The sequence below is a fragment of the Carcharhinus amblyrhynchos genome, chromosome 12 (genome assembly GCF_965287045.1).
Source record: "Carcharhinus amblyrhynchos chromosome 12, sCarAmb.v2.hapA, whole genome shotgun sequence".
Taxonomy (NCBI): domain Eukaryota; kingdom Metazoa; phylum Chordata; class Chondrichthyes; order Carcharhiniformes; family Carcharhinidae; genus Carcharhinus; species Carcharhinus amblyrhynchos.
In genome coordinates, this window is record NC_137335.1 from 38,326,853 (window position 1) to 38,354,134 (window position 27,282).

Here is a 27,282-nt window from a genome sequence, read left to right on the forward strand (position 1 = left end):
ACTGCTTCTACATTAATACTTTAGGCACCTCAATAATCATTTGTAAATAAAGAAGCACAGGAGGCAAGAACCTGGAGGATATAAATATTTACAGTGGAGTTCTGCAAGTATTTAGGAAAATTCTAAACAAGGGCTATATGGTGAAATGACTCACATTATCTAATTCTATCACACAACTAATTCTGGAAGCATTTGAATGCTGTGGAAAGAATTGCTGTTCTGTCTTTAATGTGCCTTGAGCACCTTTGTTGACTGGAATACAGAATGTAGAATATTAAAAGATGTTCTGGCTCTCGTTGAGTAATAGTTGGTTTACACTGGGAGAAGGGAGATCAAATTCAATTCCGATTATATTGATCTGAATTGAATTCAATCTCCTAGCTTTCAGATTATAGTACAGCACCTTCTTCCGAAACCAGTATGTACACAGAATAGCATCAACTTACAGCCTGGTGCTTGTATTATTTGCAGAACAGGACAGATGTGAGCAGAGTCAAATTAGACTGTTTATATGAGCCTTATTCAAATCAATTCATTTCTGCAGCTGATTTAAATTTTGCATCAGGCACTGAACAATTTTTTAAGCAATTCAAAAGGATACTGAATTTGAACAAATTTTTCGATGCATTTACTTCAGAATAGTTTAAAAGACAGAACATTTGTCAGAAGCACAATGCTTAAGGCACAGCTGTTTAGTGTTCTTTAAGGACTTCGCTCTTTGCACTTTTAGAAATTACACTGGATTAAAAATCTAACATTTTCTTACTGCAAATTTGACATTAACATTACAATGTTCTCACTGTGAATTCGATACTAGATTTGTCTTGATCACTGTCTGTGCGGAGTTTGCACATTCTCCCCGTGTCCGTCTGGATTTCATCTGAGTGCTCCAGTTTCCTCTCCCAGTCCAAAGATGTGTGGGTTAGGTTGATTGGCAATGCTAAATTGCCCCTTAAGATCAGGGGAATTAGCACAGTAAATATGTGGGGTTACGGGCATAGGGTCTGGGTGGGATTGTTATTGGTGGAGGCTTGATGGGCCGAATGGCCTCCTTCTGCACTGTAGGGATTCTATCATTCTTCTCTGATCTGTAGTGTGCCACTGTTGAATTGTAAATCAGCAGTTGACACAATGCCACTAGTCAGATCCACGGATCTGATTGGATTCCCATTGACTGTAATACAAGAAGATAATGCAAGGCAGCATCATTAGTAACAACAACTTCTTTTCTTCCCAATTGCACTCAGTTAATCCTTCTCTGAATGCTGTATTCCACAAGGACAATAGCAGGATGGTTGATGAGTCTCTTGTATTCAAATCAGACTTCTATATTTCATTTGGGAGGCAGGATGGTGAATGATGGCACAATGGGCAGCGTCGCAACTGACCTCAATCCTGTCCTTATCAGATAGCCACACATACTTACTGTTGTGCAAAGGTCTTTAGGCAAGGATCGGGAGCCTTGACCTTGCCTGGCTTGGAAATGTAGTAAACAATTAGATTGTCCTCCTTCCACTGTGGCTGCAAAGATCACCAATCTTACAGCAGCTCAGAGGGGATAACCAGAATCTCTTGTCTTCTATGACTCACAACTATACCATGAAATAAATTTCCGTACCGAGTTCAGGGAGGGCGAGGGGGAGGGACAGGGTGCATGGGGAAGAACGGGGCACTGCACAAATCTGGATTCATAGTTGATGACAAGAGATGATGAATTATTACCCAGAGCCTTTGCACAAAATTGGCTTCAGTTGATTTTCTATTCGATACACTGGTGGAATAATCCTTTCTCTGTGTCAACTGGCGGTCCGGTGGCACAGTGGTTAGTACTGCTGCCTCATAGTGGCAGGGACCTGGGTTCAATTCTGGCCTTGGGTGACTGTGTGGAATTTGTGTGTTCACCCCATGTCTGTGTGGGTTTCCTCCAGGTGCTCAGTTTTCCTCCCACAGTCCAAAAATGTGCAGGTTAGGTGGTTTGTCCTTGCTAAATTGTCCCTTTGTGCCCAAAGATGTGTAGGTTAGGGGGATTAGTGGGGCAGATACATGGAGTTACAGGGTAGGAATGGGTGAGAGTCGGTGCAGACTCAATGGGCTGAAAGGCCTCCTTCTGCACCCTAGGGATTCTATAATGAGATACTCATCCACAAACTAAATGCAGTAAAAGATTCATACTATACTACTTCTTATAGTTCAGAAGGAAACTGATGGAATTTCTTTGTGACGAGTTGATTTATTTTGTTTGTACTTGGTCACATTTAGGAAATATATATTAAATAAATCACAAAGGAAATGTGACCTTTAGTGAGATAACAGACAACTCAAGGGAGATTGACGTGTTCCCAATTCTCCTTACATGCATACTCAGATATATCTCACAACATTTCACTGCTGTTCCATAATTATCACACACACTAATCTATTTTGTCGACTGGAACAAGTCCTCAGAGTCCAGGAGCTACAATGAGGGACATTAATTTAGTCTATAACTGCTATCTGTAATGATAACTTCCAAAATGTAACCTCCTGGAAAGATTGCAAGAGAATTTTAAGCATTGTCATAGTTCTGCACGCATAGACAGGAATTTTAGGTGGTTTGGTGAGATGGCGAAGGCAGGACTAGAAGCGTTGGCGTTATATCTGTCAATCTCTGTTCTTGGCAGAATGTTGGGCTAGCCAGCCAATTAGTAGCCAGCAAGCAGGGCGGTCAATCATTGACCAGCCAGAGACAAGGCAGCTGCATTGTCAGCTGACGTGGTCAGATGTGCTGATACTATCTTTAAAGGGATTCAGGCACTGGAATGCAACTTCACGTCGCCTTGATTTTGCCCTGGTCCTGAGCTGCTTCGGATCATTTTGTATTTATTTTTCTTTTTTCACAAGATGTGGGCATCACCGTCAAGGCCAACATTTGCTGTTCACCCCTATTTGCGAGTTCTGTACAGGTTTACCAACTTACTCCTTTATCAACAAGCCTCCTTGTGACAACACCTTCCAAACCTTCTACGACCTGAAAGGACAGGGAAGCCAATGCATGGGACATCGCCATTCCAAGTTCCCTTCCCAGCTATCCTGAATTGGAAATATATCACTGTCGCTGGGTTAACATCCTAGAACTCACTCCCTATTCCAAAGAAGGGGAGAGATGTTCTCCCTAGTGTACAGACCACTGTTTAAGTTAACATCAATAAAACAGATGAGAAAGAAATTAAAATAAACACTTGTATAATGCCTTTCCGGAGCTACTTTACAGCCAATGAAATATTTAGACACTGGTGTCCTGCAAACAGCACACATGATAACCAATTAATTGGGCTATAACTTCTTAGCTTCCCAGTGCCAGATTTGGGTATGGGATACCTCCAAAGATGCACTGGAAAATCCCTCTTGGGGAAGATCCCAGGTAAGGGTCGACGTGGCAATTGCCCAGAAGGGCTAACTTCCCCTGGGAAATTGCGCTGGGCTTGAGTCCATCCAACAAAGTGATTTAAATTGCTAACTTCGGATGGTTCCGCCAGTGTTACACTCATAGGCCTGGGTTTTCTGTGCCAGTTCAATGCAAGTGTGGATCCTGTTATGGCTACTAACTCTTGCAAGAGGGCCACAATGGGATTTGCACTAGGGAGATCTCAGAATGTGATCTGCCCCGCTCCTTGCCCTCAACATAATCAGATTCAGGCCCAGCAAATGAGGGTGTCAAACTGATTACCACCAATCTGCATGTAATGCCGTACTTTCCAGGAACATCAGATATTCCCCACTGTTGGCATGACATCAAGCTGGCGGAATCACAACTGCTCTCCAGCAGGGCACGAAGGCAAGTGCAGCCCCCAGTTGATCAGTGACATAGCAGGGTAGTGCCCTGGCAGTGCCATCTGGCATGCTGACTGTGTCAATGGACTGCCAGTGATAATAAGTGGGAGGGGTGGATATTATCCCAATATATCTTGGGGAATAGAGGGGGAAATGGAGGAGGGACCTGTCTCTTAATTTTAAGATTAGGGCACACTTTAAAAATGTCACCCTGATACCTGGGGAACCAGATATGCTGATATCTTTAAACTCCGCCCCCCAAGAATGACAAAACATCCCCCCCACCCCCGGCACTTTTTTTGACAAGTGTCAGAAGATTTGGAAAGAAAAACTGACCTATTCTCTAGGGAAAAATATGTCGGTTTTCAGTCAGAACCACCATATTTTTGGAAAATTCAGCCCTTGGTAACTATGAAAGAGATAGAAGGAAAAAAAGAACTTCTAACTTCAGAGTAACTTTTTTAAACAGCCAGATCATGCCTCACATTGGGGCATCCCTGACCCTCCCTACACCTCCCCCAAACATGCACCCCATCTTCATCTGAATGCTTCATTTGTGTCTGTTCCTGGTGCATGTTAAATTAAAAAGTAGAGCACAGCATGAAATTTTGCTGATGCCAACAGTTAGTGGGAACTTATATCAAGATCCAGTGACCTAGATACATTTTAATAATGTGCGATCATCATCCTGTGACCCCACTAAATCTTTCTCTGATGTCAATACCAGGTCTAGAGCAACAGCAAAGTTACCGGCCACCCAGAAGATTTTGTTCCAAAAGTTTTATTTATTTATTTACTCCTGTATATTCAATAGCTGAGTGGTAATTTCTGGGGAGCTACATTCTCCTTAAATATTGCCTAAGTCTTTTTTATTCATCTTGTACTGCTCCTCCATAATACACGGGTATGCCGATAGGTGTAGAGTAAAGGATCAATGTATTCCCCAATCGCTAGCCACATGGGCTTTCCTGTCCCTCCACCATCTCCCTGATCTGACCCCGCCCAGTTTGCCCACACCCAATCTGATAATAGCCCCCCAACCACCAACCTGACCCCCTCCCCAACCCACCTGCTGCCCGATATGTTTCAGGCAGCCACCCTTCAAACCTAGATGTCATTAACTTCTGTGGAGATATTAGATACAACCTAAAATTGGTTCCCACAATATTGATTTTACACACAAATAGAGAGAGATATGGGGAGGGGGGCTGATTTTCTCACTCCAATGTGCTAATTTTCTGGCACAGTAAGGTGGAAGAATCCTGCAGTCGGACATGTGTAGGATTTGCGCGTGCGTTCCCGCCATGTGCTGGATTTCTGCCATCATCAGTTCTGTGCTGGAAGCTGGCGGGAGGACAGGTAAGTAATTTAAATGTTAGTTAAATCTAATTTTAATGTAATTAGCGGGCCTGGGACTGAGGTCTCCTGCTCATCGGGCATCAGGCAGAGCCAAGAGGGCAGGGCCTATGGGAACAAGGTCAAGGAGAGACCAGTGGGGGTGGTAGTGGGGAGCCCACTGCCATTCTGTCATTGGGATCAATGGAAGCATAAGAACATAAGAAATAGGAGCAGGAGTAGGCCATCTAGCCCTTCGAGCCTGCCCCGTCATTCAATAAGATCATGGCTGATCTGTCGTGGCTCAGTTCTACATTCCCACCCTCTCCCCATAACCCTTAATCCCCTTTCTTATCAAAAACCCATCAACCCGCGTCTTAAAAATATTTAGCGAGGTAGCCTCCACCACTTCAACGGCAGAGAATTCCAGAGATTCACCACCCTTTGAGTGAAGAAGTTCCTCCTCAACTCTGTTCTAAACCGCCCCCCCTTTATCTTGAGGCTGTGCCCCCTGGTCCTACTGTCCTTTCTGAGCGGGAAGAGTCTCTCCACCTCTATCCTATCCATCCCATTCATTATCTTATATGTCTCAATGAGATCTCCCCTCATTCTTCTAAACTCTAACGAGTACAAGCCTAATTTATTCAGCCTCTCCTCATAGCTCAACCCCCTCAACTCTGGCATCAGCCTAGTAAATCTCCTCTGCACTCCCTCCAAGGCCAAAATATCCTTGTGTAAGTACGGCGCCTAAAACTGCACACAGTACTCCAGCTGTGGCCTCACCAATGCCCTATATAGCTGCAGCAAGACCTCCCTACTTTTATATTCAATCCCCCTCGCTATGAAGGCCAGCATCCCATTCGCCTTCCTGACCACCTGCTGCACCTGCAAGCTGGGTTTTTGCAACTCATGCACAAGGACCCCGAGGCAGATGAGAGGTCATCAATTAGGATGAAGTGGGGGGGGGGGGTCAGCTGGAAGGAGCAGTGTGCCAGGGATTGGGGCAGGTCTTCCTGTGAGGGTATCTGCACTGTGGGGATTGGGGAGATTGGTACTGCCGGGGGAGTAGGGGGCAGCAGTTGCTGGAGATTAGGGTGGTCCAGGACTGGGGAGGGGTGGAGGGGTGGTGGGTGGGGGGGTGAGGCTAGCCCAGGAATGGTTGGGGTGGCCACGGTCGATCCATGGGAAGGCTTGTTGAGCTAGCCAACAAATGGGGGGATGTCAATTCGGGGCATGTGCAGTGGGTGGGAATAAGCCCCTCCCCCTGAAATCTAATGATATTCACACTGGTGGCCTCTGCATTGCACTGTGGGAGATCCTAGTGTGTATTCCCACTGAAACAAAAACAGCGTGAATTACTCCAGTTTCTTTGCAAATTCAACACGTAGAAATTTTTGGGAAAATTCCGGCCATGATATTTTCATTGAGATAATAGATATTTCAATAACAGCTTTTGCTGTTAATATGGGATATCCCAAATTTAAACCAGGAATACTGGCCGTGATTTTCCCATCGCAACCCACAAATGTTCTTTCAGGTCATGGTGGGATACTTGCGTCTGTGGCCTTGGATTTGCGCACGCACCGGGAACGCATACTCACCTCCCAGAGCTGGCGAACAGTCGCCAGTCAAACCATGCTGGAAACCGGTGGGAAGACAGGTAAGTAAATTAAATCTTTTCTGCATGTATTCTAAATAGGTTTATTAGTTAATTATTGGGACCTTTCAGGACCCGATTGAATCTTCCCTGCCAGAAGCACCTCTTCCAGCACAGTTCAGACTAGCTTCCCATGGGGAACTAGTGGGAGACCCCACCGGAATAAAGGAGGGGCAATCAGGGTCCCCCAGAGGGTCAGGTAATGGTGGGGTGGTGCCCCCTGGGCATGGGCACCCTGGCAGTGCCAGCCTCTGCTCCCTGGCACTGCCCAAAGGGCAAATACTAATCTTAATAAATATAATTGAGCATGGAACATAGAACCCTACAGTGCCGAAAGAGGCCCTTCGGCCCATCGAGGATGTACCGAGCACAATCCCACCCAGGCCCTACCCCCACGTCCCCGCATATTATACCCACTAATCCCTCTAACCTATGCATCCCTAGACACGGGGGGGGCAATTTCTTAGCATGCCCAATCAACCTAACCCGCACATTTTTGGACTGTGGGAGGAAACCGGAGTAGCCGAAGGAAACCCACACAGACACGAGGAGAATGTGCAAACTCCACACAGACAGTGACCCGAGCCAGGAATTGAACCCAGGACGCTGGAGCTGTGAAACAGCAGTGCTAACCACTGTGCTACCATGCCACCCTACAATGTAACATCAGAAATTATTTTATAAATGCAGTTGGATTCAAGCTCCTTCTCAAAACTCTGTTCACGCCCTCTACGAAAGTCAGTTTCTACTGAAATATTCACATTCGTTCATATGACGTTATGTGCAATGTCTGGAGGAGAAATCTGGATAGCAAATGGTGAATCTCTCAGCCATTGGTGTTGACATAGCAATTGTGAAGCTGATCCATTGTGTCTTCTTAGTGATTATCTGGCCTCACGACTGGTGCAGATCACACCAATCCTGGAGAATAGTGTGCAGGCCTAAACATTGGTTTCACACCCGTGTCAAGTATTTTACAAGTTTTCTGGCTCCTTTCTAAAGGTGCAAATCAATTTAAAGTAGTATTTAAATCGGCATAACTGTTCAAATCCCGGTGATTTGCAGCCTTTGGGTGTGGCATGATAATGGCGACAGTCACTATTGGTCTCCACCAGCACAGTGGTCATGCTGGGAGTTTGGAGCCACTGAAGTCCCCAGCAGTTGGGGGCATGGCTGGCAGTGCCCATCAGGTAGTGCTTACCTGGTGGAGCTCATTTGCCACAACTGGTGGTGCTCACCAAACATCCCAGTAGTGGCCACCAAGCACCCCGGTGTTGCTAGTTGGGCACTACCAGTGTGCAAGGCACAATGCCAAGAGGGTGGGGCTGGAGTGGGTGCTACGAATGGAGGGGGGGGGAGGCTGTATGGTGGTGGGGGGGACTATGATTGGGGAGGGCTGGTGTGATGTTGGGTGTCAGGCAGGGGATCCATCAGGAGGGCCCTAAAGCTCCGATGCTAGAAGCTGGTGACCCCTGTCTGGGGTGGTGGGGGCACAGTGGGTGAGGGGACATGCTGCCAATGAGAGAGTGGGTCCCAATGTCTGTGGAGGGATGGACGGGGTCACCTTTTGCACTATGAGATCTGGGCACCCTTGCGAAATGGCGCCCTAGTGTTCTGAAGCTGGGTTCACCGGCATGTTTATCAACCCTTCCACCGCAAACCCAGCCTACACCCCCACTACACCAATACCAGTGCAAAACTCCCAACTCTCACAAAAAGTGACTAAGTGTGGGAAGATTGCAGTTCAGAATGGCCCTGAGAGATTGATGCAGCTAACACTATTCCCGCCATCATGGCACTTAGATCTAAATTTGTGGCAAATGCTACAGTGATGGAATATGGGTCAGACTCAAAGTTATCGAATCAGTTTATTGTGAAATTTAAAATTCTTCCACAGAAGGAATAATGCAGCAAATGAAAGCAACAAAATTATTTAATTCTCAAATGTACCTTTTATAATTGCTTTGGATACCAAATTAATAATAGTATTTTGATGAGTTTTTCATATAAGCACACATAGTTACGCTCATATAAAACTTATACACTGGAGCTGGCAACTCCTGGTTGTGCTCCTGGTTGTTGATCAAAATCAGAATAAAGATATAATGGTGTTTATTAAGGAGCAAAGATATCTAAGAAATGCCAACTTTGAGACAATGTGCACCTGTGCCATTATACAAATATGGTGGGCCTATTTTCCTCATCAGAATGTCTCATTTAATCTGTTCCTGGTGCATTCCAGATTAAAAAGTAGAGCACAACATGAAATTCTGCTGATGTCAACAGTTAGCGGGAACTTTACACCCAGATCCAGTGACCTAGATGCATTTTAATAAGGTGTTATCATCATCCTGTGACCCTACTAAATCGTTCTCTAATGTCAACGCCAGGTCTAGAGCAACAAAAAAGTTACCTATATAACTGGTCCCTGAAGATTTTGTGCCAAAAGTTTTATTTATTCATTTACTCTGTACATTTGACAGCTGGGGTGTAATATCTGGTAAGCCGCATTCTCCTTAAATATAGCCTGAGTCTTTCTTTCATCCTTTACTGCTCCTCCATGATCTAAGGGTATTCCCACAGTTGTAGTGTAAAGGATTATTGTTAAATACCTAAATAGTCAGTCTATGGTATCAGTAAAGATAGTTAACATAACAACAGAGCATACTCAGAGGGTAGTTCTATGTGAAGTTTCGTGCTAAGCCTTACATTGGACAGAGATAGTAGAAAGGTAAAGTTTACCAACGGCCTTTTCTCCAACAGCATCTATCAATCCAAATCAAAGACAACCTCATTCAAGACCCATAATAAAGATAACAATGGTAACAACAGAAAAGTGATAGAAAAAGTGCCAAATAAAGAACCCAGAAATGGAATGAAACTACAAGAGGAACAACTGATTGAAATGGAGAGCATGGAAAAAAAAAGCCAGCAGAATTCAAAAGAAAGGCTAGTGTGAAGAAAAGTCATGTGGGAAAATAATCTCCCCTTTACTGGAATACTTCAACCACCACAAAGGGCTGGATTATGCCAAGACATGATAGAACTGGCATCATAGGTTATCAAGTACAGAACGGCTTGAGGGCAAGCAGAGAAGACTGGTAAAGAATAGGTCAGTACCCTTCGCAACACAGTAGGCAGTAGTGCAGATGACATAATGGCCCGACAGGACAAAAGCAAAGAGATGGTGACAAAAAAGAAGTTACAAAAACCTTTGATACTTAGTTTTTAAAGGAATACCAACATGGCAAGGGCGATATTCAATAGATGTACCTAAAGATTGGACAAGGGAGTAGATGTTTTTATTCATGATTTATATTGATGAGCTGAGAATTGCAAATATGGAGTTCTGAAGGACAAGTTAATTTAGAATTGCATTGCTGTAGAAATTTAGTTGGGACTTCATCAGATTTTATGTAATCAAGGGAGGAATCAGTGCTACTGAAGATTATGCTGTTAATAAGGCAGGCAGAAGTGAGTAAGCAAAATATATATTTAATTAAGGTAAAGGGAGACTTGGTGGGGTAAAATGCTGACACAATACAATCTGTAGGACAGAGAAATAATCACCAACTCACTGAAAACAGGGAAAGAGCAAAAAGAATAAGATAGTCACAACTACTCAATGTTCATAAAATCATAGAATCACTACAATGCAGTAGGGGGCTATTCAGCCCATCAAGTCTGCACCCACTCTCTGACAGAGCATCTTACCCAAGTCCTATTGCTATAACCCTACATATTTATGCTGCTAATCCACCTAAACTACACATCTTTGGACTTGAGAGAAAACCAGAGCACCTGGTGGAAACCCAAGCAGACACATGGAGAATGTGCAAACTCTATATAAACAGTCACCCAAGGCTAGAATCAAACTCGAGTCGCTGGCACTGTGAGGCAGCAGTGCTAACCATTGTGCCACCATGCCACCCAGTCACTGTGAGTGAGATAAGGCTGCTCCAGTGTGAGGAGTGTCCCACTCCAAAATTCAGAGCGCCATTCCTGCAGGAAAAGAGAATACTTTAAATCTGGATGTGCAGAAAATAGCTCCTGGCACAAAAATTAAAGGAGAAACCATTTAGAATATTCAGTATTTAAGAAATTAAAGATGAAAGAGATGAAGAATACCATCTTTGGGGAAACTGCGGGATCTAATGGGAACTATCAGAGCTCAGAAATTGTGGTCAATGGACACAAAATAAGCTTTAAATTAGACACTGGAGCAGAAGCTTCAGTTCTTTCAGACTCAGAACAGTGGCTAGAACAATATTTTTCCCTGCCATTGACCATATAACTCCATGATGCCAGAGACATTCAACTGAAGATCAAGAGCCAGCTGACTGATAAATTTCTGTATTTAGGAAGAAACATAAAAGAAACACGTGTGATCCAAAACCAAGACTGTCTAATTTTAAGCCAAAATGATTGCACAGGTCTGCAACTAGTCTATAAAATGAATGAATTGGGAAACCAAGAAAAATTAACAGAATTCAGGACAGAATTTCCAAAATTATTCTGAGAACTTGAGAAGATCAAAACAAGTATTCTGAGTCAGGAGCACCAGAATGTGTATGAATGATATGAAAGCCTTGAGAAAATGAGGCAGAAGATTTCCCATGAACAGCAGGCAAAGAAAACAGCTTTCATCAAGCAAGAAACAGATGGACAAACTCAAGCAAGGAAAACAGCACAGCAGCACAATGATTAGCAATGCTGCATCGCAGCACCAGGGACTCAGGTTTGATTCCGGCCCGGAGTCGCTGTCTGTGTGGAGGTTACACGTTCTCCCCATGTCTGCATGGGTTTCCTCCAGGTGCTCTGGTTTCTCCCCACAGTCTGAAGACGTGCTGGTTAGATTGATTGGCCATGCTAAATTGCACTTTCGGGTCTGGAAGGTAAGCAGGGCAAATACATGTGGTTACTAAAATTAGGGAAATATTGCATAAATGGATGGCCAGAATGTATTCTAAATAACGTCATCCCTGGATATTTCAAGCAGCAAAGGTATTTCCGTGTTGTGGATGATTTGGTGATTATAATCATCCACATAATTTATAATCATCCACATTATAATCATAATGATGATTACAATGATCATTTATAATGATTATGATATAATGGTCATGCGAAGAATGTTCTGAGTCAAGATCCTTTCGAGGATTCAGCCAGGATATCTGGGCCTGACAAAGTGTCATTCTAGACCCCAAAATTCCATCTGGTGATTAGGAATCTCAAAACCATTGGAAGAAAAACGTTGAATCTGCATCTCCTGTGCAGACCATTGCCAGGAGCAATGGAAACCACTAATGGTATCCTCATTTCCATGCAGACCATGGAAACATCTCAGAACGGATCTTTTCAAGCTCAAGGGGGAAACATTTCTCATAGTTGATGATTATTACTCCAGATTGAGGTTAAGTGTTTTAATTGTCCCATCTTAGACGCTGTCATTAAAATATTAAAAATAATTGCCACAGAAGGCATTCCATAGCTAGTATTTCAGACAATGGCCCACAGTTTGCAGACAAATATTTTAAGTAGTTCACAGAGGAATATGAGTTGGTCCATACAACTAGTTCACCAGATACCCACAATATGGCATACAGTGGCAATAGGGGCAGCATGGTGGCACAGTGTTAGCACTGCTGCCTCACAGTGCCAGGGGCCTGGGTTGGATTCCCAGATTGGATCGCCATCTATGCAGAATCTGCATGTTCTCCCCGTGTCTGCATAGATTTCCTCTGGGTGCTCTGGTTTCCTCCCACTGTTCGAAAGACATGCTGGTTAGGTTCTCTGGCCATGCTAAGTTCTTCCTCAGTGCACCCGGACAGGCGCTGGAGTGTGGCGACTGGGGGATTTTCACAGTATCTTCATTGCAGTATTAATTTAAACCTACTTGCGACACTAATAAACTTTAAATTTAAACTTTAAAGCTAATGGAGAGGTCAAGAGAAGAGTAAGGACAGCACAGGCTATTTTGAAGATGATATCAACATTGCATTGTGGAGCTACTGTTCCACACAATTTCAGAATGGTTCGGCTCCATCAGAGCTTCTAATAGGAAGGTGACTTTCGACTCAAATCCCTGTTCTTCCACACATGATCATGCTCTGTCTCAAAGCAGCAGATATAGAGAGACTAAGGGAGAAGGAGAGTGAGTATTGTGCAAATCAAACCAGAAACTACAATCAAAACCATACAGTGCATGATTTACCACAACTCCAAACAAATGTATCGGTATTGATTCGTGGACACAATTGCAAAGGCTAAGTTTTAGAAAAAAATCTGAAACATCGACAACCTTATCTGGCTGAGACTGAAAACAGAATAGTGAAAAGAAACCAAAGTGCACTTGCATCTACAAGAAGGAGAGCATCAAAGGAATGGACTAACTACCCAACCGGGAATTCAATCTTGACAGAGCGCGGGTAGTCTCTGATGATTCACATACTACTCTACTGAGAACATGGAGAACCAGCATCTCATATACCCTCTGGGACAGCTGAGAACAAGGTCGGGAAGATCATCTCTGTGAATCAGGGATGAATGCAAAACTTCGAGGAAGTTTTAGGATAATGTAAATAATGTACTTAATAGAGCCAGAAACCTGGGAAGACTTACAGAAGACATTCAATACAATGCCACACAACAGACTTGTGAAAGAAGTTATAGCTCAGGGATAATGGGAAAATGGATATAAAATTGGCTGAGTAACAGGAAGCAGGGAGTAATGGTCAATGGATATTATTCAGGTTGGAGGAAAGTTTGCAGTAGAGTTCCCCAGGGGTCAGTATAAGGACTCGATATTAGGATGCTTGTTTTTTTCCTGATTGTATAGCAATGATCTAGATCTTGGTGTGCAGAGGACAGTTTCAATGTTTATGAAATTGTGAGGAAAACAGTGTAGAACTTCAAAAGGACATAGATTAATTGGTGGAGTGGGCAGATAGGTGGCAGATGAAATTCAATACTTCAGAAGTGTGAAGTGATGCATTTTGATAGGCAGAACATGGAAAGACAATATGAAATAAGAGGTAAAATTGTTACCGGATGCAGGAACAGAGGGATCTGGGTGTATATGTGCATAGATCAGTGAAGGTGGAAATAGCAACTAATAAAGCATTTAGAGGCATGGAATATAAGGGTAAGGAGGTTCTGCTGAACTTATACAAGACACTAATTCGAATATTGTGTACAGATCTGGGTGCCACACTATAGGGAGGATGTGAATGCATTGGAGAGAGTGAAGAGGATGTTTACAAGAATGGTTCCAAAGATGAGAAACTGGTTATGAGGGTAGATTGGAGAGGCTGAGACTGTTTTCCTTGGAGACGAATAGCCCAAGAGGAGATTTGAAAGAGATATTCAAAATCATAAGGGGGCTGGACAGAGTCGATAGGAAGAAATTGTTCCCACTCGTAAAACGATCAAGAACAAGAGGGCACAGCTTTAAAGTGATTCGCGTAAGAAACACATGTGATGTAAGCAAAGAGTTTTTTCACACAGTGAGTTGTTTGGGCCTGGAAATGTGGTGGAGACAGGTTTGATCAAGGAATTCAAGAAAGCATTAGATTATTATTTGAACAGAAGCACCGTGTAGGGGTACAGGGAAAAGGCAGGAGCATGATACAAAGTCATACTGATCATTTGGAAAGCTAGTTCAGACACAATGGGCTGAACTGTCTCCTGCTACAGCCTAAGAATTCTGTGATTCTGTGATGTAGTGTAAAAGATTCATATCAAATATGTAAATAGGCAGGCCACATAATCAATGATGTAAGATCACATGACAACAAAGTATGCTGATATTTCTAAGTGAAGCTTCATGCTAACCCATGTACTGTATTTAGTTAGTAAAGTGTTCAGTAAAAGGTAAAGTTTACCAACAGCCTTACCTCCAGCATCTATCGATCTTAAGCAAGGACCACCTCATTTAAGATCCCACAACAATGATAACAGTATAGGGGATAACTTAGCTGTTCCTTGAAATGAGTTTAAATCATGTTAGGTGAGAGTTGAGAGAGGAGGGGGAAATCTGACCTTGTCAGAAGCAATTGGAAGTAAGTTCAAGTATTTGTAGGAAAAGGTGAAGAACAGGCAGGTATTCTCAGCTGCAGGAACTGGTACTCAAACCCTTCCAGCTCTAACCTGGGTCACCAGAATGAGAAGAGGCAGGTTTGGCTCAATTTACACACTGTCAAATTCATGCTTCATTGAATTTAATGGAGGATAAAAGTGGACAGGATGTGAATTGAGCCTGAACCCACCCTCATCCCACAAGGTAAGTTAGGTTAAGATCGGAGCTTCTGGTTTCTGCCTGTGCCAGCTAAGCCTAAGTTACCCATAACATGGTTCCTGTGCTAAATCAGGAGTCTTCAAGGTTATATGCCTCTCATCCATATTAAATATACGGCTAGTCAGGACTTAGCACAAAGATAATGAGAAAGGCTCAAAAGTGAAAACAAGCAATCTAATGGCAGAAGAAACCATTTTTACCGTCTTCCTGCTCGGAAATATTTCCTACATGGCTGATAAGAACAGCGTCCGCAGGGAATTTAATATGCTCATGTTCAAATATGTATAAAAATCTTCTCAGATATTTTGGGATTTTTCATTAGGATCTTGACTAGAATATTTGAAAAGAGCAAACATGCTGAGGCATACTAAGTCACTGTGTAAACTTTGTCTGTGACATACTGCCAGTGTAAACCTTTAGATTAAGTCAATTAATTTTCTATCATAAGAGATAATAAGATGAGCAAGGCAATGACATTTTAATTGGACAGAATTACAACCAGGAGGCCAGCTAGCTCTTGCAGTCAACTGAAAATCTGCATAGGGTAGTAAATAATCCTGTACCTTCTTACAAATAAACTGGTCACTTACACCTAACTACAAATTGTCTGCGAAGCAATACCATAAAGTTGATTGCTGAAGTTACATCTGTATGCTCTGACTCATCTTGCCAAATAGTACTGCTACATTGATACATAGAAGCATAGAATCCCTACAGTATAGAAGAAGGCCATTCAGGCTATTGGGTCTGTGCCAACTCTCCGAAAGAGCAGCTTACTCAGGCCCATCCCCCTGCCCTACCCCTGTAGCTTCATGCATTTGGCATGGCCAATCCACCTAGCTTGTACACCATTGGACTGTGGAACAGGTGGCACGTGTTGGCACTGACTCGGCAGGCAGGGGTTGTGATGAGTGTGCCAAAGGGATTTGAGGATGATGCTGGGGTGGGTGGGGGGAGAGGGGGTGGGTGCGGGGGGGCGGGGGTGTGGGGTGGTCAGGTGCTGGAAGGCCGTGGGTGTCTGGGAATGGATTGATGTGGACATTCTTGGTGTTCACATGGGACTAAAGCTAGGATGTGACAAGTGGACACTCACCTTTGCAGTGCGAACAACATCATTCATTTTCTTGCGGCATTGGGCACCAGTCCTCAGTGTCAGGCCACGGGCACTGACTGCTGCAGCCACTGCATCCCAGGCCACATTCAGCTCCATGTTTCTGAATTGTCTACCCACTTGGGAGTACGGGATGACCCGCTTCTCCTCCACTGCTTCAAAAGCTTTCCGCGATCTGCCTCCATGATGTGTGGAGCTGCTCTCCATGCTGTCACCTCCTGGTGTTGTCAGACTTTTTACCTCCTGGTGTGACAGGCTGTGAGTGCAGAGGTAGCATTTAAATGCAGCTCCCCCTTGTAAACAATACATAACTGCAGCCAGTTTGGGTGAGTAATTAATCTGCTATTCAAGTTTTTAAAGTCTGCACCTTTTAGACTTGAAAATCAGATTAGCTGTAAAGACTGGCATTCTAATCAGTATTCTGTAAACTGTGTGTGCCTTTATATGCCCTGTTTGTGATCAGAACTCTCCACTGACCTGACGAAAGAACAGCGTTCCAAAAGTTTGTGGCGTTTACTATCAAATAAACCTGTTGGACTTTAACCTGGTGTTGTGAGACTTCTTACCACACTTGTCAATAGCAGTTCCTGGCTCCTCTTCATAGGACTGCACGCAGTCCAGCAAGGATACTGCTCCCAGCCCCCCACCCTCCACAAAGTACAGCCCATTGTGTCTATAGGCATGGCCCAAGTAATTGATTGGGACTCTCTGCTCTAGAATTATCAAAGCACCTCACTCAGTCTCACTCTTGACAAGTGTCTGCACAGATTATTCTATCCCTGGAGACTGTGTGAGTTTGTGAGCAATACACTGGGTGAACCTCTCAAATAAAAATAACTTAATTGTGTAAATCACCTTAATTATGGAAGGAAATCAGTTTGCCAGTTATGTGCTATTAATTGTTACAGATTTTAAATCTCTGCTAAATATTCTTTCAGAGTCAGTGGCAAAAAATATTCCAAAAGGCAGGCGTTGTATACTTCACATTTATAATATTCCCCCTTATAACCATGTGGTGTGTTTCCATGAATTCAGTCTCTTCCAATATCTTAGATGTGAATGATTAACAGAAAGGATGAGAATGTGCTATCTGTTGACCCCAACTGTGATGAATACATTTCAACAGATGGTTCATTTTATTTGGGGGACCACTTTGGGAAACCTGGACATTGTTGTTCAAATGGCTCTCAAAATCACCTTGCCCTTTGCTAAAACAACATAACAACATTGTGAATTAACTTTTTAAACCCTGAATCTGACATTGTATTAAAAGATGTTTTTTAGATCCTTCCTAGGTAAAATAGCCAACAAGTCATAATTGTATAGCCACTGCTGTTTAATTGAACGGAGTGACACACCTATACATGTTTGCAGAAGGATTTCACACATTGAAATTTAGGTGTGCATCAATAGCATGATCTCATGGCCAAAGGTAAAATGGGGTTTTTAGTACTGAACATGCTTTGATTCCAATAAATTATACAGCACACAATTCAATGCAATAGGATCAAATTCAATACACGGGCTTGCTTTGAATATAAGTTCATCATGATTCCATATTAAAACCATGCTGGGGTCACGTACAGATAATAACCTACTTATAGGTTAATGAGCCAAAATCTGGTATATTTGCTACTCTCTCCCTAATCAGAGTGTTGCATGAAATTGGTGGTCTAATTTACCCGAGAGCCCATTAAAACAAACTCTGGTTTTGCGTTGAAAAATAACCTCTAAAGGTCAACAAGCGACTGGGTCACAACAACAATGAAAATGATGGCATACACATCATAGACCAACCGCATTTTTTATGTAATGCAGAAAAAACATTTAAATGTTAATATCTGCAATTATAAATTTGCAGTACTTAATCCTACATGTGTGACCTGTGATGTAACTAGAAACCAGCTTACTGTTCTTTGATAATAATGATTTGACAGCACTATAGTTGGCTCATACCTGTCCTTTCTTTCCACAGCAAGAGAGGCAACCATTTAAAGAAAAGTCTAAACTGTGAAGTGATAAGTATCAAAACAGCATGTACAAAATTACAGCTACCTTATGATTCAGCAGCAGATTAAAACATTTTGGTTGGATTTGGTATATTGTTCCACCTACGAAAAGTTTTCCAATTTGGTAAGAAACACATATCATTGCAGTTGTTTTTTTATATAAATTCAGAATTTAAAGGTCAGCTTTTCAAAAATTACAAATAAATTGAAGAAAATACCTGTCAATGGATCAACGAGGAACTCTGGGCCTCAGTGGGTTTGTAGGGAACCCCAGATGGAATGGAAAGATTGAGCTTTAAGAGATCTAGCAGATCAAGTCAAACAAAGTCAATCAACTCATCAGGAAAAGAAGGATTGATTAAACGAGATATGCTTTTAAGCGAGCCAGCTCAAATTAGTGAGTGATAGAATACCATATGGATGGATAAGTTGGAAATTGCAGTTTAGAATTGATACACACACATGTATCCCTGTTCTCTATAACATTTTAGTTGTGTTCTTTTATTCAGACTATTAAACATGGTAGAACCTTATGAATATAATTATTTTACTGAAAGATGAAATGATAAAATTTCTGCCATTCAATGTGGAAGAAGGTAAAAAGTCTTTGGCCAGGAATCTCTATAGTACTGCTACATGGGGCGTAGCGGCATTTTGATGCATTTCCTGTACCAACCAATGTTTCTGGCTCAATCTGCCCTCTTCAGCAAGACACACATATCCATGTTCGTAGTGTTTGCTAGAAGGCAGTGAAGGAACTCTGGCCTGACATGACAAAGCCCTGATGCAGATGCCAGGACACTTTATTTGGATCAGGCAGGTCCAGGCCACAAATCTTCATGTCACTCTGCAAACAACAAGCATTAATCTGTGAGATGGACCCTGCATTAGAGTTCCTTTAAAAGGCTAGGCACACAAATTGTAGGTCAGGTATTTTTTAATGACTTCATTATTGCAGAGTATTTGGAAATAGGCTGTGTTTGAAGGTGCTGTGCTGGGCTTATGGACTTGGAGGAGGATTGACTGACCTGTTCACACAAAGATCACAAGATAGTGGCAGTAGTGCCAGGGTCTCTTCAGCATGGCAGGAGAGTGGAGGAGGAATTGCAGAGAGAACAATCTCTGTATGATTGCCTCTGCCAATTTGGAGTCAGATCTCTGTATGTTCATTGACAGAGTTGTCAGGCAGCCAGCCAATACACCCAGAATCACATGGTGTATATATCCATCAGTACTCTTCTGTATGTTGCCCCATGGAGGTTTACCATTTAAGTCATCCACAGCAGAACTTGTCTGCAAACCACATCCTCTAGTGAGCAGGCATCAAGCTATCCTCTATCTCTAACCCAGCTGTAGCCCACTCAATGCCAGTTGACTCAACACAAGTTGGTCCCAATGCTATACTTACCTCCAAGGTACATACAGTGCCAATATGTGAGCTACTAATTGCTATTGGCAGATGGACAGGGCTTCTTCATTGATGACATACTTTGTTTCCTCCTCATCAGGGTCATGGGACTCAGTAGGCTGCAGTTTCTGGGTTGCTAAAAGCAGAAAATCAGAAGGGTTTAAGTTTGTTTATTTATGAGTGTCACCAGTAGGCTTACATTAACACTGTAATGAAGTTACTGTGAAAATCACCTAGCCTCTACACTCTGGCGCCTGCTCAACCACATTGAGGGTGGATTTAGCATGGCCAATGCACCTAACCAGCACTTCTTTCAGATTGTGGGAAGAAACCTGAGCACCTGAAGGAAACCCACACAGACAAGGGGAGAACGGGCAAACCCTGCACAGGCAGTGACCCAAACCAGGAATCAAACCCAGATCCTTGGCGCTGAGAGGCAGCAGTGTTAACCACTATGTCACTGTGCCAGCCTGAGGGATGGATAGATATGAGGGCCCTTAGGGATGGTAGATATTAGGGAGAAAGGATAGGATGGAAAGTAAGAGGTCACTGGTCACACCATCAGCAATTTCCTTATCATGCTAAATAGCAGGATGAGGGTGAGCTGGAAGTTGGGAAGGGACATAAGGCATGAACTTAACATCATTCATAATATTCTCAATGCTGCTGGATGCCATAAGTTCCATCACTGCCTGACCCATAAGGCAGGAGTCACCACTTTTGAAGGATACAGGAGATGTAGGCATCCTTATATTGCAATGTGTTTGATCAATGTGCCCGTACTGTTGAATGACTGGATTTATGAATGTAGCAAGAGGTAGATGTGAAAGCAGCCATAGGTGTAAGAGGGTGAGGTGCTTTACAAGCAGGGGACAGATGATAGGGATGGTTTCCCCTTTTCCCACCTCACGATTGACTAAAGGCAGATGTTTTTAAAAGAAGGAATGTTTTAACCACCTGAGTGTTGTAACTGTCAAGAACTGAAAAATAATAGGTTTTCTCATAAGGTTTAAAAAAGAAAGATAAATGTTTATTATTCAAAGCCCAAATGTATTTGCAACTACACCCACTGGGCATATTCGTGTGGACACCCACACGCTCAAGGAAAGATTGTGATTATTAAAGGTAACATGTACCTAGGTCTTAAAAGTTATAGAGCTCTGCATCACACCTGCTTTTCCCAAGATGAAGTCCTGAAATATTTCAGATCTGTGATTTTTGTCTTGGTCACCTGAAGACAACCAGTTTTGGAAGATGAACTGGCTGTGATTTGCTACTTGTAGAAGTTGGTTTGTCTTGTTCCACTCTGGTTCAAATGTAGTCAAACCTCTGTAACAAAAAGATAAATGGTAAAAACTGAAGATGCTGTCAGGAAAAATGCCAGAAAATTTCAGCAGGTCTGACAGCATCTGTGGAGAGACAGTAGAGCCAATGTTTCAAGTCTAAAGTCATCTAGACTCAAAACATTGGCTCTCTTCTCTCTCCATAGATGCTGTTCAACCTGCTGAGATTTTCCGACAATTTTTCTATCCTTGGAACAAAAACCCTGGTTTGATTCCTCAAATGTGAGGCAAAGGCCAATCCAGGTAGTTATTAAGCAGGGCCCTGATCCTCCACTGGTCCCCAGGGTGCTCGAAAACAATATCCCTTGTTAAATGGCCTTAACTGAAAGTGAATTTCTGCCATGTGACTGGAATTTGTTTTTGAGGACCAGGCCACTGTCAAACAATAAGTTTCACCCATTCAATGATCATCCTGATAGATTAGGATGTTCAACACCCTTCTTTGGAATTCCATTCTAAATTTCAAAAAGTCTGTAAGCAGTATTGTGAAACAATTTCTTTAATTGTCTGAAGAAAGGCAGCCATTGATTACAAGAAAGATCTGTTATACTTTGATGACTTCCTCAAAGATATGTCCAAAAAATTAATGTGTATTTTAATCTTTTATCCAGACATGGTTGATAGCTTTGGGTCTTGTGTAGTTCTGTATTGACAGAAAAGATCACCTGATCTCTCAACCCCATAATGTTTTAAAATCTTACAGCCCATTCACGCCACACTCCCGCTGCAGCAAGGTTAGAGAATTTGGTGACCAGCCAAATCTCCGTTCACTGTAGCCAGATGGAAGAGGCCCATCGGTATGAACATTGGTAAGATTCTGGCCAAAGTGTCCATTCTTCATTTTGTTTTAAAGTACTATCCATTTTAAATTTATGGATGGGATTCTCTGGCCGTTCTTGCCCCAAGACTGGAGAATCCTGCCTGAAGTCAATGGACCGCCCACCCCCCCGCCCACCCCACCGTGGCAAGCAGGATGGGAAAATTCCCCACCCCCCCACCCAATATTCCGTAAGGCCAAGTGTCCATATTTTGTGAACATCACAGGTGGAGTATGTGGATGTTAGGCCTCAGTCTTCAGTTCCAGAGACTGGGTGATTGATGGTTCATTGAGCAGCATAAATGATTGCTGGTGTGTCATGTGGACATGCATTCACTGAATTTAGTGAACAAAGGGATGTCATTTGACTTCTTCTGGCACTATTGCCAGGTTCTTGTGTGTAAATTCTAGGATTTGACCTCCCTTGGCCAACTGCTTCTATTCCTTTCTGAGGATCGATATTGAGGGCCTCCCATCCCCTTGAAACCATAGAATCTCTCCTCCTACCCACCTTCACCACTAAGGCCTCCACCACTTCACCCACCACCCTGGCACACTTTTTTGGGATTCCGTTTCCCATGCTTTAATCTCCAGCAATATTATTCAGTGCAGCATCACTTTAGAAGGGACAGATTTTCTGTAAGAAGACCAGGCTGACTACCTCACACGCTCAGAAAAAATGTTGCTCACCATCCCATCTCTCCTAACCACCCCACTAATCCCCCTCACCCCAACCACTCTCCACTCTGCATCCCACTCCTACCAACACTAAGTGTAGAGGCAAGCAGCAGTTCTAAGAGAAATGCAGTATTGAAGAAAATACTTCCTTCTACGCTATAATTGTGATAATAAATTATAGCATTATAGCATCATTAATTGTGATAGTGAGGTGAGAGCACCAGATTTGCATGCTACCCACCTCCAAAAGGACAAATGCAGACACAAATCACTGTCTCCATACCAAAGATGAATATGTAACCTATTGCTTCTCACTTCCCTTCCCTTCTCTTCCCTTCCCTTCACTTTCCCCGCTTTCTTTCCCTTTCCCTCCCTTCCCTTCCTTTTCTTCCCTTCCCTTTGCTTCCCTCCCTTTCCTTCCCTTGCCTCCCTTCCCTCTCTTTCCTTCCCTCCTTTCCCTCCTTCTTTATCATCCTTTGCAATCATAGAAGGTGCAACACATGGCCATTTGCCTCCTCCCTCCTCACCAATCAAGGACCCAAAAACTCCTTTCACATTAAACAGTGATCCACATGCACTTCCTTCAGTTTGGTCTACTGACTTCGCTGCTCCCAGTGCGGTCTCCTGTACAGTGGAGAGATGAAACAAAGACAGGATCACCACTTTGCGGAACACCTTCGTTCAATCCGCAAACATAATCCCAACAAGCATGGCCACATGTGTGCCCTTCGCCTGCTGCAATGCTCCAAGGGAGCCCCAGTGCAAAGTTAGAGGTGCAATATCTCACTTTCCAGTATAGCACATTGCAGCCCTCAGGACTCAATGTTGAATTTGGCAACTTTAGATTTTGACCTTTTTCCTCCATCTTAAGCTCCCCCATTATTTAAAAAAAATCCATACATTTCCACACCAGACAATCTGTCTTCTGTTCTTAAATTTGCTACTTTTTGTTGCAAACCCTGAGGGCTATACTTTAATATCGAACACATTCCCCTTCTCCTCAGTTCTGATGTGGAAACAAAAGGCCTGGAAACATTGAGCAGAATCCTTTGATTTAGTTGAAGCAAGAAAATTAGCGTGTAGCTCTCCAGCTATAGAGCTAGGCATTTTCTCCAGTTTCTTCCAGTTCACTCTGTGCACAGAAAACCAGGGGCCATGGTTTCCACCATCACTCTGGCAGGGTGAGCCCTGATAAATCTGGTGATGCTGGCTTTCTAAAACCAGGGTGCCATCTTTAAAGAGTATGCTGATCCGTTTTCGTGGTGAACTGCACCATCCCCCATCCTCCTCCACAGACACAGGAGACCCCCCTCCCCCATAAGCATTGAAATGACCCCCTCACTCACACAAAGCCAGCAGGGCAATTCTCCCCTCCATCCCCCATCCATAACCACTGTGGTGACACCCCTACACACAGGCATTAGGCGACCCTTCCACACATTGGCATTGGGTGGCATGGTAGCACAGTGGTTAGCACTGCTGCTTCATAGCGCCAGGGTCCCAGGTTCGATTCCCGGCTTGGGTGACTATCTGTGTGGAGATTGCACATTCTGCCCGTGTCTGCATGGGTTTCCTCCAGGTGCTCTGGTTTCTTCCCACATTCTGAAAGACGTGCTGGTTAGCTGCATTGACCCGAACAGGCACCGGACTGTGATGGCTAGGAGAATTTCACAGTAACTTCATTGCAGTGTTAATGTAAGCCTTACTTATGATTAATAAATAAACTTTACTTTGGGCAAACTCTTCTCATAAGCAACGGGGCAACCCTCTCTCCCCTCCCCTCACACATGAGAGGGATCCTAAAATGGGGCCCTGTAGTAGGCCTGCAACTGGAAGCTCTACCTCGGTGCTGCCAGGTTGGCATTTCAAGGTTGGCTCAGAGCACTACCTGGGTATGTTCTTCCACCACCACCCCCTGTCTTCAGGGGCCATATTTCCCTTTGCACCTCTGGTTGGTTCCCCACACTTGCTTCAAGTTCCCAAAAACATGTTGCAAACCTTGCCGACATGCCATCAAATCCACATCAGCGAGGTATGAATACTCAGTGAAGAGGGAACATATTTCAGGGAGGCCCCTTAATTATATTTAAGTTTATTACAATTTATTTAAATGAAAGGGAAAGAACCTCATTTTGGCATCGGGGGGGAGGATGAGCTGTGAGGAAGATGCAGAGATGTTTCAGCTTGATTTGGACAGACAGAATGTATGGGCATCCGCATGGCAGATGAAGTATAATGTGGATAAATGTGAGGTAACCAACTTTGGTAACAATAACAGGAAGACAGATTGTTATTTGAATGGGTGTGAGTTGAGAGAATGGATATTCCATGAGATCTTGGAGTCCTCGTGCATCAGTCGCTGAAGGTAAGTGTGCAGGTACAGCAGGCACTGAAAAACGCAAATGGTATGTTGGCTTTCACAGCGACATGATGTGAATATAGGAATAGGGATGTTTTACTACAATTCTATAGGGCATTACAGAGACCACACTTGGAGTATGTATGAAGTTTTGGTGTCCTTATCTGAGGAGGGATGCCTTTGCTATGGAGGAGTAAAGCAAAGGTTTACCAGGCTGATTCCTGGGATGGTAGGTCTGTCATATGAGGAGAGATTAAGTCAGGGATTATATTCATTGGAGTTCAGAAGAGTGAGAGGGGATCTCATAGAAACTTACAAAATTCTAACATTGCTAGACAGGATAGATTCAGAAAAACGTGGGGGAGTCCAGGACTAGTTTGAGGATAAGGGATAAACGTTTTAGAACTGAAGTGAGGAGAAATTTATTCACCCAGAGGGCGGGGAATGCATGGAATTCACTACCACCAAATATAGTTGAGGCTAAAATGTTGTCTGATCTCAAGAAGAAATTAGATAATAGCTCCAGTGGCTAAAGGGATCAAGGGATAAGGGAGGAAGAGGGGATCAGGATATTGAATTTGATGATTGGCCATGATCAAGATGAATGGCGGAGCAGGCTTGAAGGGATAAAAGGCTCACTCATGCTTCTAGTTTCTATGTTTCTATGTCACTGACAAGGGAAAAGGAGAAAATGAGATCTCCTTGGCAAGAATCTCATTTTCTGACTCTCGCAAAATTTTGGGCCCTCATCGCTGTTTATGCTGGCGGCTAATGTGGAGTCAAAATCCCCCCTCTGAACTCTGCTTTCTCTCCTTACAGATGCTGCCAGACCTGCTGAGTTTTTCTATCATTCTTTGCTTTTGCATTATCATTATGCAGATAATTTCTTTTCTCAATTCTATTTCATGCTAAAAAAATGAAAGTTATCCCATGTTTACAATACCAATTGATGATGGATGGTCAAATCTACAATGTTCAGTTCTATTTCATCTGGTATCAAAAACCAATTGCCAGAGTGATTATTGAATGAGGCGCTTGCTGAAGCCTTGGTATTTATTACTGAAATGTCATATTAAGGAACTCTAAATTCAGTTTTAATTGTCAAATAATTATTTACTTATTATGCAAATGCCACACATTGTCTGTCACGTCAAAACTTTGATGAAGTTAGACAAAGAATATTTACTTTATTCTCTGACATTAACAATATTAAGATTTCATTCATCTGAATGAATACTTCACGTAGATAAGTTTATATTTTAAGCAAAGTGTGGTATTTTTTAAAGGATAGGCTTGCAGACCATGAAGCTACAAATAAGAGCTTTATTGGAAAGGTGTTTACTGACTGTTAGCATAGACTGCCCATTTGCCCAAACAAATGGCCCATGGCATCATCAGGACATCATGTGATCGGTCACTTAAAGTGTCCTTATTCCAACTCGGAATAACGTGACTACACAACACAAAGTAATTTCTATGATATTTTAACAAAAGGAATAAGGTTATCTGTGCTATAATCAAAAGAGATTTTAATAGTAACTGGAAATTGTATATTTCTCATAAGAACAGTCGGATCAGGGAGTAAGTTTTCTCCTTTGAATTAATTTGAATTCAGTCCTTGTGGTCGAGGCATAGGAAAAATATTCAAACACGCTGTGTCCCAAAATGTCCATGGAACCATTCCATCTTCTGAAATAATGGGTGGAATTTTGTTCGTCCTGTGGTGTCAGACATGGAGTTGGAGCAGCTGAAGAAATGGTAGGGAACGTATTGGTGTGGAATCCCAACATCCTCCTCCTACTAGGCAAATTTCGCAGGGCAGCTGGATAGCAGGATCGGGAATATGCTGGCCAGCATTGGGCAGGCAGTTGAGGCTATTAATTATTTATTTCATTTAACCTTTATTTAACTATACAAGTCAACTAAGAATCAGCTCTCATTTACAATGTTAACCTGGCCAAGAGGTTAATATTGCCGCAACAGAAATGACGCAACTAATCGGAACGCCAAGGTATGTTTTTGGACAAATAACAAAATAACAATTACAAACACGACAAACAAACCAAAGGTGCTCTTGTTTGCCATCTTAAGCAATCAACTGAGAGGGATTGGGAGTGGATTTTCAATTTTCCCTGTGCCCACAGCTTCCATGGAGCATTAGCAGTTCACCTGCTTAAAGAAGGTTGGAGGTCAAGCTGGGTTCATGTTGGCTGGAAGTGGTGGCCATTGAATACACCTGCCTCATCATAGGCAGGCTGAGGTCCTGTTCATCAAAGGATTGAGTGTCTGAAGGAATAGGAGAATATGAGGCTGTGTCTTTGCGCAGATATTGGAAGGATGTCTCCCAATTCTAATGCAATGAGTATAGCCAGCATTCGGACGTTGAGAAGCATTGATCCATACGGGCTCCAATTTCCTATACATGCTCAGCGCTCTGAGTTTGACTCTTCCAGTCAGGA